Raw genomic sequence first — 15,135 nt, 5'->3', positions numbered from 1 at the left:
GGCCACCTCCGCCGTTGACGCCGCCCCGTCGCCGGAATCGGCCATCCCTTGGCCGATCCCTTTCGGTATTCTTTTCTTCTTTCTTTTCTTCCGTTAATTCTAACTACTTCGTGTCTAGTGCCACGTTTTAGTAGATCGAAGTATACGAGGTGAAATCCGAGAGAAGGAAGACTGTAGATCGAAGAATCGAGGAGCAACGCACGAGCCGAAACCGCACGCTGCCCCACGCGCCGCCCCGGAAGTCCGCGCGTGAAGTTCACGCGCCACCGTGGTCAATCCGCCGCTGCTGCCGCTGCTGCCGCTGCACTCAATTGCTGCCCCGATTGTACGGATTGGTTTCCGTAGCAATCTCGACGTACTGTACGCTCCTACCTCACGCTTCAAGAGGTAAACACGCGAAACCCTAGTTTCGATTTGAGTTTTGTTTAAACTATGTATTCATGTTTGTTTCGTATGATTTATGTGATTATGTGTAATCGATTCAAATCAATGCAAGCATGTTATTTGGTTTAAACGCGAGCATGTTAATTGATTTAAATTCGGTTAAATTAATTAGCATGTATGTTGTTTTTAATTTCGCTTGAAGCGCAAAGGTACGCAATTAATTGATTTAATTTGTCGGGCATGTACTATGTGCGTTTTAAACTCGTTTAATTCGCATAAATTTTTGTTTTCCGCTGCGTATGCGTGCCTGAAACCCAACAGTGGTATCAGAGCTCGTTGCGCAATTAATTGCGTTCGTTTTAATATGCATGTTCGATTTATTAAAGTAGTGATTGTCGTATTATGTAATTGGGAGTTTTCGTAAGTTTAAAATATTTTTGAAATATTGTTTAGAGGTTTTCCAGCTTTAAAATTGTTTAAAATTGGAAAATCGGATCTGAAATTAATTTTAAAACATCGTTTTTTAATTGTTCGGATCGAACCGGTCGAACCGGCCGGTTCGATGGTTGTGCACGATTTAGTTGACCGAATCCAAGTGGATTCGGGTCGGTCAGACCGGTTCCCGGTCCGAATGACCCGGCCCACTGATTTGGGTCAGCTGGACCGGGCAGAACCGGACCGCTTCGGTCCGAACCGGTCAGACCGGTCGGCCGAACCGGTTCACTGAAAAATAAAAATAAAAAAAAAAAAAAAAAAAATTTCAGATTTCTAAAATTAAACTTAAAACAAATTGATTTTAATTTTTGGAAAATTATTTTCAATTAATCCCAATTAGATAATTGGATCGACAATCATCTATTTTAGTAAATAGGTGTTAGATTAATTAATTAATTTAAATTGTTAAATTGATTTCAATTAATAGAACACATTTATAATATTGATTATAAGTTCAACTTAATTAGTAGTACCTCAACATTATTTGAATGATTTATGCTAGTTGAGGTTCTATAATTATTTTGAAAAACCCGATAATTAATTAATGTAATTAATTATGTAGTTAGGTCGTATGTTCCTCTTAGGACAATATGCGCTTCCATATACCTTTAGAGAACATAGATGTAGGAATCACATAGACCAATCCAAAACCTTCTGATGAGATAAAACTTTTAAATAAAATCCCTCATTCTTAATTCAATTAAGAATCATTTCAAGCTATAAAGGAAAACCCAATCTGTTGAGTTATTTCTTTCCTTCTGCCAACGGTTGGATTATGTGTAGCCCTTTACTATAGTGCAGTAAGCCGTGTTAGCGGGGAGTGCTATGGTAGAGTAAGCTGTAATTCAATTGACATAATGATGAAGGTAGCCGTTGAAAAGGGTTATGTTGAATTAACGTGGTCGGCTAGATTAACTAGGGACTGCATTAGTTTGGCATAATCAAGTTCTATGAGCATCTTTGATTGGTAGGTTAGACTTGACACACGACGATTTTGATATTCGCGAGATTAACTTAGGTCATTATCAAGTGTGAGGAAAATTAATTTAGGGTCATATTGTGGATATGATTGATTGTGATCTAGCTTTGGGCAAATATAATCGGGCTAGATTAACTACGGGTTATATTTGTCTATTGGACCTAAAGCCCATTAAGAAAAATCAGTTTTCTCGTTTGTCTACTAAAGGGAAGTGGAACTCGATAAAATTAGTGGGAGAACAATTAAATAACACAAGTCCAAACATTTAATTGTAACAATCATTTAACGCGAATCTCTAATAATCCTCTTCTCTATATGTCTCAGATAATCATGTCTAAGAATCCCATAATGTCAATCCTCGACAATAAACTCAATGGCCCTAATTACCTAGATTGGTTGCGTAGTCTTAAGCTTGTACTAACTGTTGAGGGGCGTCCCTATGTTTTGAACGAGAGGCTTCCCGCCACTATACCTGCCACAGCGACTGATGCTGAAAAGGAAACTTATGAAGTTTGGAAGAAGGATGACCTCATGCTAGGTGCTATATGATAGCCGCCATGGAGCCCGCGCTTGCGAGGAAATATGAGTCTCATTTGCATGCTTTCGATATAAAGGCTCATCTCGATAGCATGTATAGTGAGAATATTAGGGCATCGAGGTACGCTGCTACAAAGGAGTTGATCACAGCGAGACTGCGCGAAGGGGTTTCGGTCCACGAGCACTGTCTCAAAATGATCACTCTCCTTGAAAAGCTAGTGAATCTTGATGTCACCCTCCCAGCCGAGCTCTCGTTGGATTTGATCATGTTGTCTCTTCCTAGTTCCTATGAATCGTTCATAGTGAACTTCAACATGAACAAACTAGATCCTCCCTTGGATGAGTTAATGAACATGTTGGTTAGCTTCGAGTCCACCATTAAGAAAGAGAAGTCTGTTCTCATTGCTGCTACTTCTGGAAAGAAGAGTTCTTTCCAAAAGAAGAGAAAGGAAAGAGTTCTTTTCCCTAACAGCAAGTTCGAAGTGGGTGAAGGTAGTGGGGGCCCCAAAGCAAAGGTTAGCAAACAAGTTGATGATGCTTGCCATCACTGTGGAAAGAAAGGACATTGGCGCCGCAACTGCAAGGCTTACCTAAAGCAGAAAGGTTCTGAAAAGGGTACGTATTTCATTGACGTAAATTTGTCTGTCAACTCTTCTTCTTGGGTATTGGATACGGGTTGTGGCTCACATTTGTGCAATGATTTGCAGCTAATGACAAGAAGTCGAAGACTTAGAGCGGGTGAGACCTACCTAAGGATGGGGAATGGAGCAAGAGTTGCTGCTGAAGCCATTGGCACAATTTACTTAAATGTATTGGATTCTAGTTTTCCTATTGTTTTGAACGATTGTTTATTTGTTCCGTCGCTCATTAGAAACCTTATTTCTATTCCTGTATTAGATATTGAAGGTTTTACTTTTGTTTTTGGAAATTCGATTTGCATTATACAAAAGAATGAGAATTTAATTTGCAAAGGACGACTATTAAACAACTTGTACGAACTAAATCCAAGTGAAATACCTATTAATGTTATATCAGCAAAACGTAAAGAGATAGATCAAAACCCCGCACAACTTTGGCACGCTAGATTAGGTCATGTCTCTTTAAGAAGGATGAACGATTTTGTTAGTGAAGGATTGTTCTCTTTGGAGGACCTGAAATCACTACAAACTTGTGAATCTTGCCTTAAAGGGAAAATGACCAAGTCACCTTACAAAGGGAAAATGGAACGAGCCGAGGGTCTTTTGGATTTGATCCATACAGACGTATGTGGTCCACTAAGTGTTAGTGCGAAGGGTGGATACAACTACTTCGCCACCTTTACCGACGATTATTCTAGGTATGGGTATGTGTACTTGATGAAGTACAAGTCTGAAGCATTTGAAAAGTTCAAAGATTTTAGACATGAAGTAGAAAAGAAACTCGGACGAAGTATTAAGAAGCTGCGATCCGATCGTGGTGGAGAATACTTGAGCATCGAGTTCATTGACTATCTAAAAGAAAATGGGATACAGTCCCAATGGACTCCACCGGGAACTCCTCAACTTAATGGAGTATCCGAACGTCGGAATCAAACTTTATTAGATATGGTTCGATCAATGATGGGGTTCACAAACTTACCGGCATACTTGTGGGGTCATGCACTCCGTACTGCCGCGTATTTGCTGAATAGAGTTAACACCAAAGCAGTTAAATCCACACCTTATAAACTTTGGCATTCTCGGAAACCCAATTACAAACATATTAGGATATGGGGTTGTCCCGCTTATGTGAAGCGATTAGTGGGAGATAAGTTGGATAGTAAATCCGACTTGTGCTATTTTGTGGGGTATCCCGAAGACTCAATGGGATACGAGTTCTACTATGTCAAAGAAGCAAAGACGTTTGTTTCGAGAAATGCCACCTTTTTGGAAAGGGAGTTTCTATCCGATAGAAAGGGCAGCATGATAGAACTTGAAATAGTTCAAGAACCACAAAGTGAAGTTCAAACGCAAGAACAAGCAATCGAACCAATACAACAAACCACTAATATACCTCCTGAACCTACGGTACGTAGATCCGAAAGAGTTCGGAAAATGCCGGATAGGTTATTCCTCCTCGAAAATGATGAAGATCATGTTGAGCTTGGACAAGATCCAAGAACATACAATGAGGCCGTATCGGATGCGGACATGGGACATTGGCTAACTGCCATGAAATCCGAAATGGACTCCATGTACTCCAACAAGGTATGGACCTTGGTAGATCCACCCAAAGGAATTGTTCCTATAGGCTGCAAGTGGATCTATAAGAAGAAAATTGGAGTTGATGGAAAGGTATCGACCTATAAAGCTAGATTGGTAGCAAAAGGATACACTCAAAGGCAAGGTGTTGACTATGAGGAAACCTTTTCGCCAGTCGCGATGCTGAAGTCCATTAGGATTTTGCTGGCCATAGCTGCGTGGTACGACTACGAGATATGGCAAATGGATGTGAAGACCGCCTTCCTTAATGGAGACATTGAGGAAGAAATCTACATGGCGCAGCCGGAAGGCTTCATATCTTCTGGAAATGAGCAAAAGGTTTGCAAGCTCCAGCGATCCATTTATGGATTGAAGCAAGCATCCCGTAGTTGGAACATTAGGTTCGACTCAACTATCAAAGAGTTTGATTTTGAGAAGAATCCGGAGGAACCTTGTGTATACAAGAAGGTTAGTGGGAGGGCAGTGATATTTTTAGTGCTTTACGTTGATGACATTCTACTCATTGGGAATGACGTAGGAATGCTGCAACAAACGAAAGCATGGTTGTCCACACGTTTCTCAATGAAGGATTTGGGAGAAGCATCTTATGTATTAGGAATACGCATCTATAGAGATAGAGCAAGAAAGATGCTTGGCTTATCCCAAAGCCTGTACATAGACACCGTTATGAGACGGTTTAGCATGGAAGAATCCAAGAAGGGATTCTTTCCAATGTCCCATGGGGTTCGTCTCTCGAAATCTATGTGTCCCCAAACACCTAGTGAAATCGAAGAGATGAAAAGGACGCCCTATGCTTCTGCCATAGGAAGCATAATGTATGGCATGCTATGTACGAGACCCGATATTGCGTATGCTGTGAGTGTCACAAGCAGATATCAGTCTAACCCCGGCCCGGCTCACTGGAAAGCCGTGAAAGATATCCTCAAGTACTTGCGAAGAGCTAAGGATATATTTTTGGTCTATGGGGGTGCCGAGTTGAAATTAGAGGGTTTCACTGACTCTAGTTTTCAATCGGACGTGGACGACTCAAAGTCGAATTCTGGATTTATATTCACGCTTAATGGTGGTGCCGTGTGTTGGAAGAGTTCCAAGCAAAGCACGACGGCCGATTCCACTACCGAAGCGGAATACATTGCAGCGTCTGAAGCTGCAAAGGAAGGGACTTGGATAAGGAAATTCATCCAAGAGTTGGTTGTCATTCCTGATGCTAGTGATCCAGTACCGTTGTACTGTGATAACACCGGAGCCGTGGCGCAAGCTAAGGAACTACAATACTAGGACTTTAATACGCATCAACAAACAACAGCAAAAACACTAGTTAAAAAAGATACAGTGGAGTGTAGAAATAAAACTCTACGTTTAGGTTTACGTGGATTTTATTTCGGATTAATTTATATTTCTATATTATTTGGTGGATTTGGTATCTTATAGGTACAAAACGAAAATTAGGTGTCCTGGAAGCAAAATTGATCAAAGAGTAAGAAAAGAGTTGCAATTAGGAAAATAAAATCAAATTAGAATAACGAATCCCCGAACATCTTTGGTAGTGTCCACGAAGTCGAGCATAACTTTCTCATCCGGACTCCAAATCAACTAATTCCTGCGGCATTGGTTGTTAGAGTAGGTGACCAACAAGCCAACATGTGGCTGTGGTCTTTCGTATTTATTATTGTAATAAACGAACCTTTATTCGTATTAATGATAAAACACCTTGGCATTCTATATCTTTGTCCCTTTGTCACAAGCATAGATATAGTCCTTACAGTTATTACAAGTACTAGTAATTGATCGTTAGGATCGTGAGATATTTACTTAAGTATTATAACTGTTAAACGTGTTCCTAGTCGAAGGGTTACGCCACTAATGAGGATATCGGCCTTTCCCATTAAGACTAGCACTTAGTGTATGTGTACTGCATCTCATCAGTAAACGGTATTGTGATATCGGCATGCATAAGTGGGTGCTCGTAAGTTGACGAGTTCACTGAACTCCCTCACCCTAGAAATCTCTAAGTGGTTCCCAATAATCGAGTAGAGATATCTATGGTATAGTTGTACACCATTAGTCCTTATGACCTAGACATCACCGTGACTTCACTAGAGGACCAGCTGTATCGTGACCTGTCCCTGAGTTCCACCGAGGACCATCCCAAGGGCCAGTGTTCGTGCAGTCCGAAATCTAGTGGGAGGTCTGTGCATTGTAGTCGGGGATTCGATCGCTAGAATAGTCTTGGATGTCCTGTGTGTTCTGAAAGTTTGTAATCATTCTAAGTCTCTGGCCAGAGCTCACTAAGTGATGATTAGAGAATTCGATTCTCTAAGTCATGCACGTGACGATTACAACACTTGGAACGATCGCACCGTCATCGAACATATAAAGAGGTCTCGATGAACCAATGCCTCTAGTTCGATCGGGACATATGTATCGAAGGGACCGTACTGTACGTTAACTATATCTGAAGGTTCTTGCAGGCACTTCATTTGTATCTAGGGAATCATGACGCGTAGTTGCTAGACGCCAATCTTGATTCGTTGGGTGATTGAGGTGAAACGAGCTTCATCTTAATCGTAACTCGAAGGGGACGAGTTTTGACCACAAAGGGTTGTGGGCCCACGGCTAGCTTACACCTGAACCATCGAGGGTTACACTGCTCGTGCACATGAGATCTTTGAATAAACGGTCAGAGATAAAATAGTTTATCTTTGCATGATTGGAAGTCAATACGATTGGGTCCAACGTTCGTAATTTGGAATTATGAATGAGAATAAGAAAAGGAAAAGAGTAGGCGAACGTATTAGTGAATTTTCTAAATCGGGAAGTTTCCAAATTTAGAAAGTGCACTGAACTAGGGTTTCCACTTTTGGAAAGTTGGAAAACGAGAGTTGGCACTCGTAATGACGAGGACATTATAATGATTCCGAAAATGTAATCGTTACAATTTTCCGATCATTGAATTGAGAGAGACGAGCAAGTAAAGGAACTAACGAGCTTAAGCTGTTGGGCCCAGTCCAACTTAAGCCCGTTAGGGTTTTATGCAAGGGACTTTAAATACATGATTTATAGACCTTGCACAAACACCAAAAAACCCTAACCCTAAAGCGGCCGTCCACCTCTCTCTCTCGCTCTCTCTCTCGCGCGGCCACCTCCGCCGTTGACGCCGCCCCGTCGCCAGAATCGGCCATCCCTTGGCCGATCCCTTTCGGTATTCTTTTCTTCTTTCTTTTCTTCCGTTAATTCTAACTACTTCGTGTCTAGTGCCACGTTTTAGTAGATCGAAGTATACGAGGTGAAATCCGAGAGGAGGAAGACTGTAGATCGAAGAATCGAGGAGCATCGCACGAGCCGAAACCGCACGCTGCCCCACGCGCCGCCCCGGAAGTCCGCGCGTGAAGTTCACGCGCCACCGTGGTCAATCCGCCGCTGCTGCCGCTGCACTCCATTGCTGCCCCGATTGTACGGATTGGTTTCCGTAGCAATCTCGACGTACTGTACGCTCCTACCTCACGCTTCAAGAGGTAAACACGCGAAACCCTAGTTTCGATTTGAGTTTTGTTTAAACTATGTATTCATGTTTGTTTCGTATGATTTATGTGATTATGTGTAATCGATTCAAATCAATGCAAGCATGTTATTTGGTTTAAACGCGAGCATGTTAATTGATTTAAATTCGGTTAAATTAATTAGCATGTATGTTGTTTTTAATTTCGCTGGAAGCGCAAAGGTACGCAATTAATTGATTTAATTTGTCGGGCATGTACTATGTGCGTTTTAAACTCGTTTAATTCGCATAAATTTTTGTTTTCCGCTGCGTATGCGTGCCCGAAACCCAACTTTGGTAAGCTATTTCAGCAGGCTACTATTCCTGTCTAATGGCAAAATTCCCAATTCGGACTCGAACATGGTCAAAATTTGATTCCAAAAGCGATCATGAAAATACGTACTACAGCTCGAGGACATGAATGCGCATCAAGAAACGTGCACAAAAACACTCACTACAAAAAGATACGGACACAAGTAAAAGTACAAAAGTATGCACAAAAGTACTCGCGCAAAAGTAGATTCGCAAAAAGGATCATGAAAACACAAACTACAATCCTAGGACATTAATACAAATCAACAAAGATGCATAAGCACAGTCGCTCAAATGGACATGCACAAACGTACAGGTTAAAAAAAAAGCAAAAGTGCATTCGAAACAACGTTCTTAAAAACACGAACAATAATACTTGGACTTTAATACGCATCAACAAACAACAGCAAAAACACTAGATAAAAAAGATACAGTGGAGTGTAGAAATAAAACTCTACGTTTAGGTTTACGTGGATTTTTTTTCGGATTAATTTATATTTCTATATTAAATTGTGGATTTGGTATCTTATAGGTACAAATCGAAAATTAGGTGTCCAGGAAGCCAAAATGATCAAAGAGTAAGAAAAGAGTTGCAATAAGGAAAATAAAATCAAATTAGAAGAAAGAATCCCCGAACATCTTTTCTAGTGTCCACGAAGTTGAGCATAACTTTGTCATCCGGACTACAAATAAACTGATTCTGGCGGCATTGGAAAGCAATTTCAGCTGGCTACAATTCCTGTCTAATGGCAAAATTCCAAATTCGGACTCGAACATGGTCAAAACTGGATTCAAAAAGTGATCATGAAAATACATGTTACAGTTCGAGGACATGAATGCGCATCAAGAAACATGCACAAAAACACTCGCTACAAAAAGGTACGGACACAAGTAAAAGTACAAAAGCATGCACAAAAGTACTCACGCAAAAGTGCATTCGCAACAACGTTCTTAAAAACACGAACTACAATACTAGGACTTTAATTCGCATCAACAAACAACAACAAAAACATTAGATAAAAAAGATATAGTGGAGTGTAGACATAAAACTCTACGTTTAGGTTTACGTGGATTTTTTTTCGGATTGATTTCTATTTCTATATTAATTGGTGGATTTGGTATCTTATAGGTACAAATCGTAAATTAGGTGTCCAGAAAGCAAAATTGATCAAAGAGTAAGAAAAGAGTTGCGATTAGGAAAATAAAATATAATTAGAAGAAGGAATCCCATAACATATTTGGTACTGTCCACGAAGTCGAGCATAACTTTCTCATTCGGACTCCAAATCAACTGATTCTGGCGGCATTGGAAAGCTATTTGAGCTGGCTACAATTCCTGACTAATGGCAAAATTCCAAATTCGGACTCGAACATGGTCAAAATTGGATTCCAAAAGCGATCATGAAAATACGTACTGCAGCTCGAGGACATGAATGCGCATCAAGAAACGTGCACAAAATCACTGACTACAAAAAGATACGGACACAAGTAAAATTACAAAAATATGCACAAAATTACTCACGCAAAAGTGCATTCGCAAAAAGGATCATGAAAACATAAACTACAATCCTAGGACATTAATACAAATCAACAAACATGCATAAGCACACTCGCTCAAATGGACATGCACAAACGTACATGTAAAAAAACATGCGCAAAAGTGCATTCGCAACAACGTTCTTAAAAAATCGAACTACAATATTAGGACTTTAATACGCATAACCAAACAACAGCAAAAACACTAGATAAAAAAGATACAGTGGACTGTAGAAATAAAAATCTACGTTTAGGTTTACGTGGATTTTTTTTAGGATTAATTTATATTTCTATATTAATTATTGGATTTGGTATCTTATAGGTACAAATTGAAAATTAGGTGTCCCGGAAGCAAAAATGATCAAAGAGTAAGAAAAGAGTTGCAATTAGGAAAATAAAATAAAATTAGAAGAAGGAATCCCCGAACATCTTTGGTAGTGTCCACGAAGTCGAGCATAACTTTCTCATCCGGACTCCAAATCTGTAACACCCCGCATTTTCATAATGCATAGAATATATTATATGCAATTCATGAATTAATTAATAATTGTATGTATCCGAAATGTTTGCATGACTTTAAGTAATGTATGTGACCATGTTATTCTATTTACATGAATTAGGTGAATTATAATGTATTATGCATCTTAATTGAATTAAATAACTTATATGCGTCCATTGTTTAATTAATCTAATCTATGATTAGTAATTATCTGATTAAGTGCTTCATAAGTGTTTATAATATTGATGATTACAAGAGGTTATAATGTGGTTGCTTGCTCAAATGTTTATAATGATTATTATTATATGATTAAATGAATTATGTGGTTTAGTCCATGGATTTTAATGATGTGCTGTAATTGATAATTGATCTAGGATTGAGATGATGTGAAATTAGTTTTATTTATAGTTTAATTGGTATCCTATTTAATTTATAGGAATTATATGTTTTAGTGTGTGTGTATTGGCCGTGTGTTGTGTGTAAGGGAAAGTGAATTATTTCCCTAAGTTTATTAATTACTAAGGACTCCCCTCTTCTCTTCTATATTGCTAAGAAGCCCCCAAGGTATGTTCTCCCAAATTGCTAATAGAACCCCAATGTCTTTTATATTGCAAATAAGGCCTCATCTCCCCTATAAATAAACCCCTCCCCTTCACATTCTCTTCACACCAAAACATCAGCCAAAAGGCCCTCTCCTCTCCCTCTCCTCTCCCTCTACATCGACCAAAAACAGCCCCAAAGAAGAATTCTCTTCTTCCATCACCCCATCAAAGCCCCTCTCTCCTTCCTCTTTTCAATTCCTCTCCAAGAGAAACTCCCTCTTCTTCAATTCTGCTAAAAATCTTCAAGAAACAGCCCTTCACATCCTTCAAACTCAGCCCCAAAGCCATCCAAGAACATCCAAGCCAAACCCGCCGAAAATCCACCGAGCCTTTGGTTTTCTTACTCCTCCATCTTCGATTTCTTGCTCTTGGGTAAGGACCTTGGTCTTTACTGAAATAATAACCTAATTAATATAAATTATATGTGTTTTAATGAATTTTATGTTTGAGGTTTTAATTTTGAGCTTTAGAAGATAAAGTTCTTGATGAACACTACTTGAATTTCAGTTTCGTAGCCTCTGATGTATTGCATGTCTCATCGGGTAATACCTAAGATAAAATTATGAACTTTGGTGGTAGTTTAGATCTTTTGGTTAGCTTCATGTTGATATAAATTATGCATAAATCGGATTTATATTGAGTAAGTTATGAATCGTTTTCTGAATCTGCACAGTTTCGGAGTCATCCACGAATTATGTGTTAAATAGCGTTTTATAGTAATCTTATTATAAACTTAGAAAACTGACTTTTCACAAAATTTGGTAGTGTTTAAGTAAAGGTATGAATTAATTGGTATTTTTAAAGTTAGTGGATCTGTTCTGAAATTCTGCTTGTGTTACTGCACTAAATTGATTATATCTCTTAGACAGATAACTTTCTTCATAAACTGTTTTAACCCTATAAACTAGACTTAGATATGAACATTCTTTCCAAATTTCATCAGGTTTGGATGTACGGTTTAGAAGATATGAATTTCTGAATTTATAGTGCCTAAACTGCTAGATCTGTTTTGATCAAAGATGTAGATATAGATCACTAATGAATTTTCAGGTTTTCAGTCTCGCAGTTTACTGCATGTTTCACAGATGCCCTTTTTTCTTAAAACCACGAAATTTCATGGGTAACTAGATCTTTTTGTTCTCTTTAATTTGATATATTTTAATCATCAATCGGATTTCAGATGATTAAGATATGAAATATTTACGTAACCTGCACAGCTTTTGAGTCAGCTGAGAATTTGCTTTTAAAATCGATGTTTTCCTGGTTTGATTTCCTTGATTCCACTTGGAATATAATTATACCTTATAAAACCAGTTTTCTGCAATGTTTTACAGTGTTTTAACAAAAGGGTGATTTATTGGGTATTTTTAAAGTGGTTGGTTTTGTTTCTGAAAGTGTGACCACACTACTGCACTGTTTTACTCATTTCTCTTCGTCTACTAGTTATTTTGGAAAACTGTTTTAAATGGGTGTTTTTCACTCATACAGGAGTATATGGTTAAAGTTTCAGAATTGTTGTAGTAATGGTTTAAGAGAAATGTGTTTTCAAAGTTAAGGTGTCAAAACTGTCCGATTTTCCTAAAAACGAATTTCTTTGAATTAAAGGGTCCTTTGTGAGCATGATTTAAACTCTTGAGACATGACTTAATATGGTAATATAGATTATGATGTTACATCTAGAGAGCCATTATTAGAGTAGTTATAAGTAAGATACAAAGACTAGTATATTTAGAACTATAAGTTGTTCTTGAGACTTTCTATGTTCTAGTACTTATACTAGATTTTATTTTCTATAGTCCTTCGAATAGGTATTATGTGAAATATTGAATTTCATGATGATTATTTGAATAATGTGTTTTACTCTTATGAAGTATAAGTATGTATATATATAAGTATATTTATATGTATATCGACAGTTTAGACCTATGATGTTATTGGCGTACTCCCTTCGGGTTGAGGAAACTTATAACCCGTAGTTATAAATTAGAGTGTATACGTATATGTATAAGTATATAAATACGTATGAGTGCCTATGTGTGTATACGTGTACAAGTATATGTGTTCTTTATTACTAATGTTTGATCTCTATGTGCTTACTATAGCCTCGGAAATTACTTCCGAATTATGTGATTTAATTCCTTCGAATTACGTGAATGATATAATTGGAATTATTATCGTGTTGCTATTAAGATCTTTGACTTTCGTGCATTCATCGAGTCATTAATTGGTATTGCATGGTCTACTATAGAAAAGTCAAAATTGTAACGTTGCTACGGTTGAATAGACACGGGATACGGGGGGCCGGTATCCCAACAACAGTTACTATAGAACTATAGGGTGGTTAGCTCCCACCGAATGACCGGGCTCAGCATATAAACGTCTATTGCCGATGCTTACGTTAGGGATCCCAACAAGTGCATACTTGCATACGAAAGATTTTGAAAGAAAAATTGTTTTAAAAAGAGTTTTAAAATGGGGTTTTCGATCTAAAAAGGGGAACTTTATTGGAAGGTATATTTTGTCCAAGATGAGTTCCAAAATGAACTAAGAAATGATTTCTAAAGGAAAACGAATCCCCACATGATTTCAAAGTGAATTTCAAATGGCTTTCATAGCAAAACCATACTTTTTATTATGTGCTCATATGTGAAGTTATATGTTTAATTATTTGTGGCGTGATTATATTTTGTGATTCACGTTGAAGAAATAATATAATACAGTTACGACATAAAAGCCTTAGCCAAAAGAGAACATAGACAGGGACTTTAGGATTCCCATAGGTCGTGAGTGACACGTTGAGAGAGGCGTGAGTTCGTCAGACTAAGACTAATGTCCTTAGTGAGCCAGTGTTTGGGCTCATGCTTTTATGCAAATTATCTTTTCAGGTTCTCCAAGCTATGTAGGAGGCCGGCGGAGAGGAGTTCGAGGAATCACGAGCTTTGGTGCCTAGATCATTTTACCCGTATTTTCTACGCAACGTTTTACCAAAAACTAATCACATAGTATAATTTTATTTTGTACTCTAATTGGAACCCGGTCTATTAAACGGGGGTATCTTAAATAAAGTTTATTTCCTTCCGCTGTCCTACGAGTGTTTTCTAAACCCCGGTAATGTTTTATGTGGATTATTCCGCCACCTCGAGATTATTTTCAAAATGCCGTTCATGTTATGGTACACTCTCTATGAAAAATCTTATTTTCAGATTGTGGGTTAGATTTGAAGTAAAGGGAAATGGTTCTAAAATTTTAAAGTGTTTTTTCTCAAAGTTCAAATTTGTTCCAAAAGTTTTTAATAAAGTCCGTGTTTTCTAAAATTTCTTTTAAATCATTGAGGGTGCTACAACATGGTATCAGAGCAGTGTTTAATACACTGGGTTCCTCGTTATGGCTCTAGGCACATGTGATTCCTCCTCTGATTCCCGGCCTAAGTCATGAGGTATGATTCATATTTAGTTTTGACTAATTCGAATTGGAGAACTTACAATTCTATGTGATCTTGTCACTATACTCATTGTTAGTATCTCGAGTTGATCCTATTAAGATTCGTAATTTCCTAATTGCGCCTATGTAATGATAAAGAGAAGATAGTTTATGCGGTTTCGATACCGGATTTTGTGATGATTATTTTGGTATAAGTACCTCAATATTTTGATATTTTATGTCACCGATCTAGAACTGGTTTTAGGGGATTATGAGTGGTTAAGTGTTTTAACCTTCTTGAATACCTAACACATGTTGTGCTATTATTATTTGAGATTTGTGTGTTAAAAACTTCGGTGTGTCTGGAAATCTTCGTTTGCATATAAAATTTTTGAATTTTTGCTATTTTATGACGCATCATATTAAAGAATATCATAAATTGTTAAGAATGTCGGAAGTGTTTGATTGGTTAATTTTAATTTAGGTTCTCCTTTTGTTTGATCGATTATACATGTGTGTTGATGAATCACTTATGTGTACCTTATATGTTAGATGATTAATCTTGAATATGTTACCAGATTTTACTTATATGT

At 38.0% G+C, this 15,135-nt stretch overlaps 1 long non-coding RNA gene across 1 annotated transcript; it reads left to right on the top strand.

Moving 5' to 3' along the window:
• Window positions 1–10,928: 10,928 nt before the first annotated feature.
• Window positions 10,929–14,207, top strand: LOC148765821 (uncharacterized). Its single transcript, XR_016029313.1, has 2 exons — window positions 10,929–11,494; window positions 14,008–14,207. It is a non-coding gene; the product is annotated as an uncharacterized LOC148765821 (long non-coding RNA).
• Window positions 14,208–15,135: the final 928 nt, after the last annotated feature.

Source organism: Erythranthe guttata, chromosome 13 (genome assembly GCF_056151865.1).
Source record: "Erythranthe guttata isolate IM_541 chromosome 13, IM_541, whole genome shotgun sequence".
In the NCBI taxonomy this organism is placed as follows: domain Eukaryota; kingdom Viridiplantae; phylum Streptophyta; class Magnoliopsida; order Lamiales; family Phrymaceae; genus Erythranthe; species Erythranthe guttata.
Note: the sequence above shows the minus strand (reverse complement) of the source record. Positions and strands in the feature narration are given on the sequence as shown.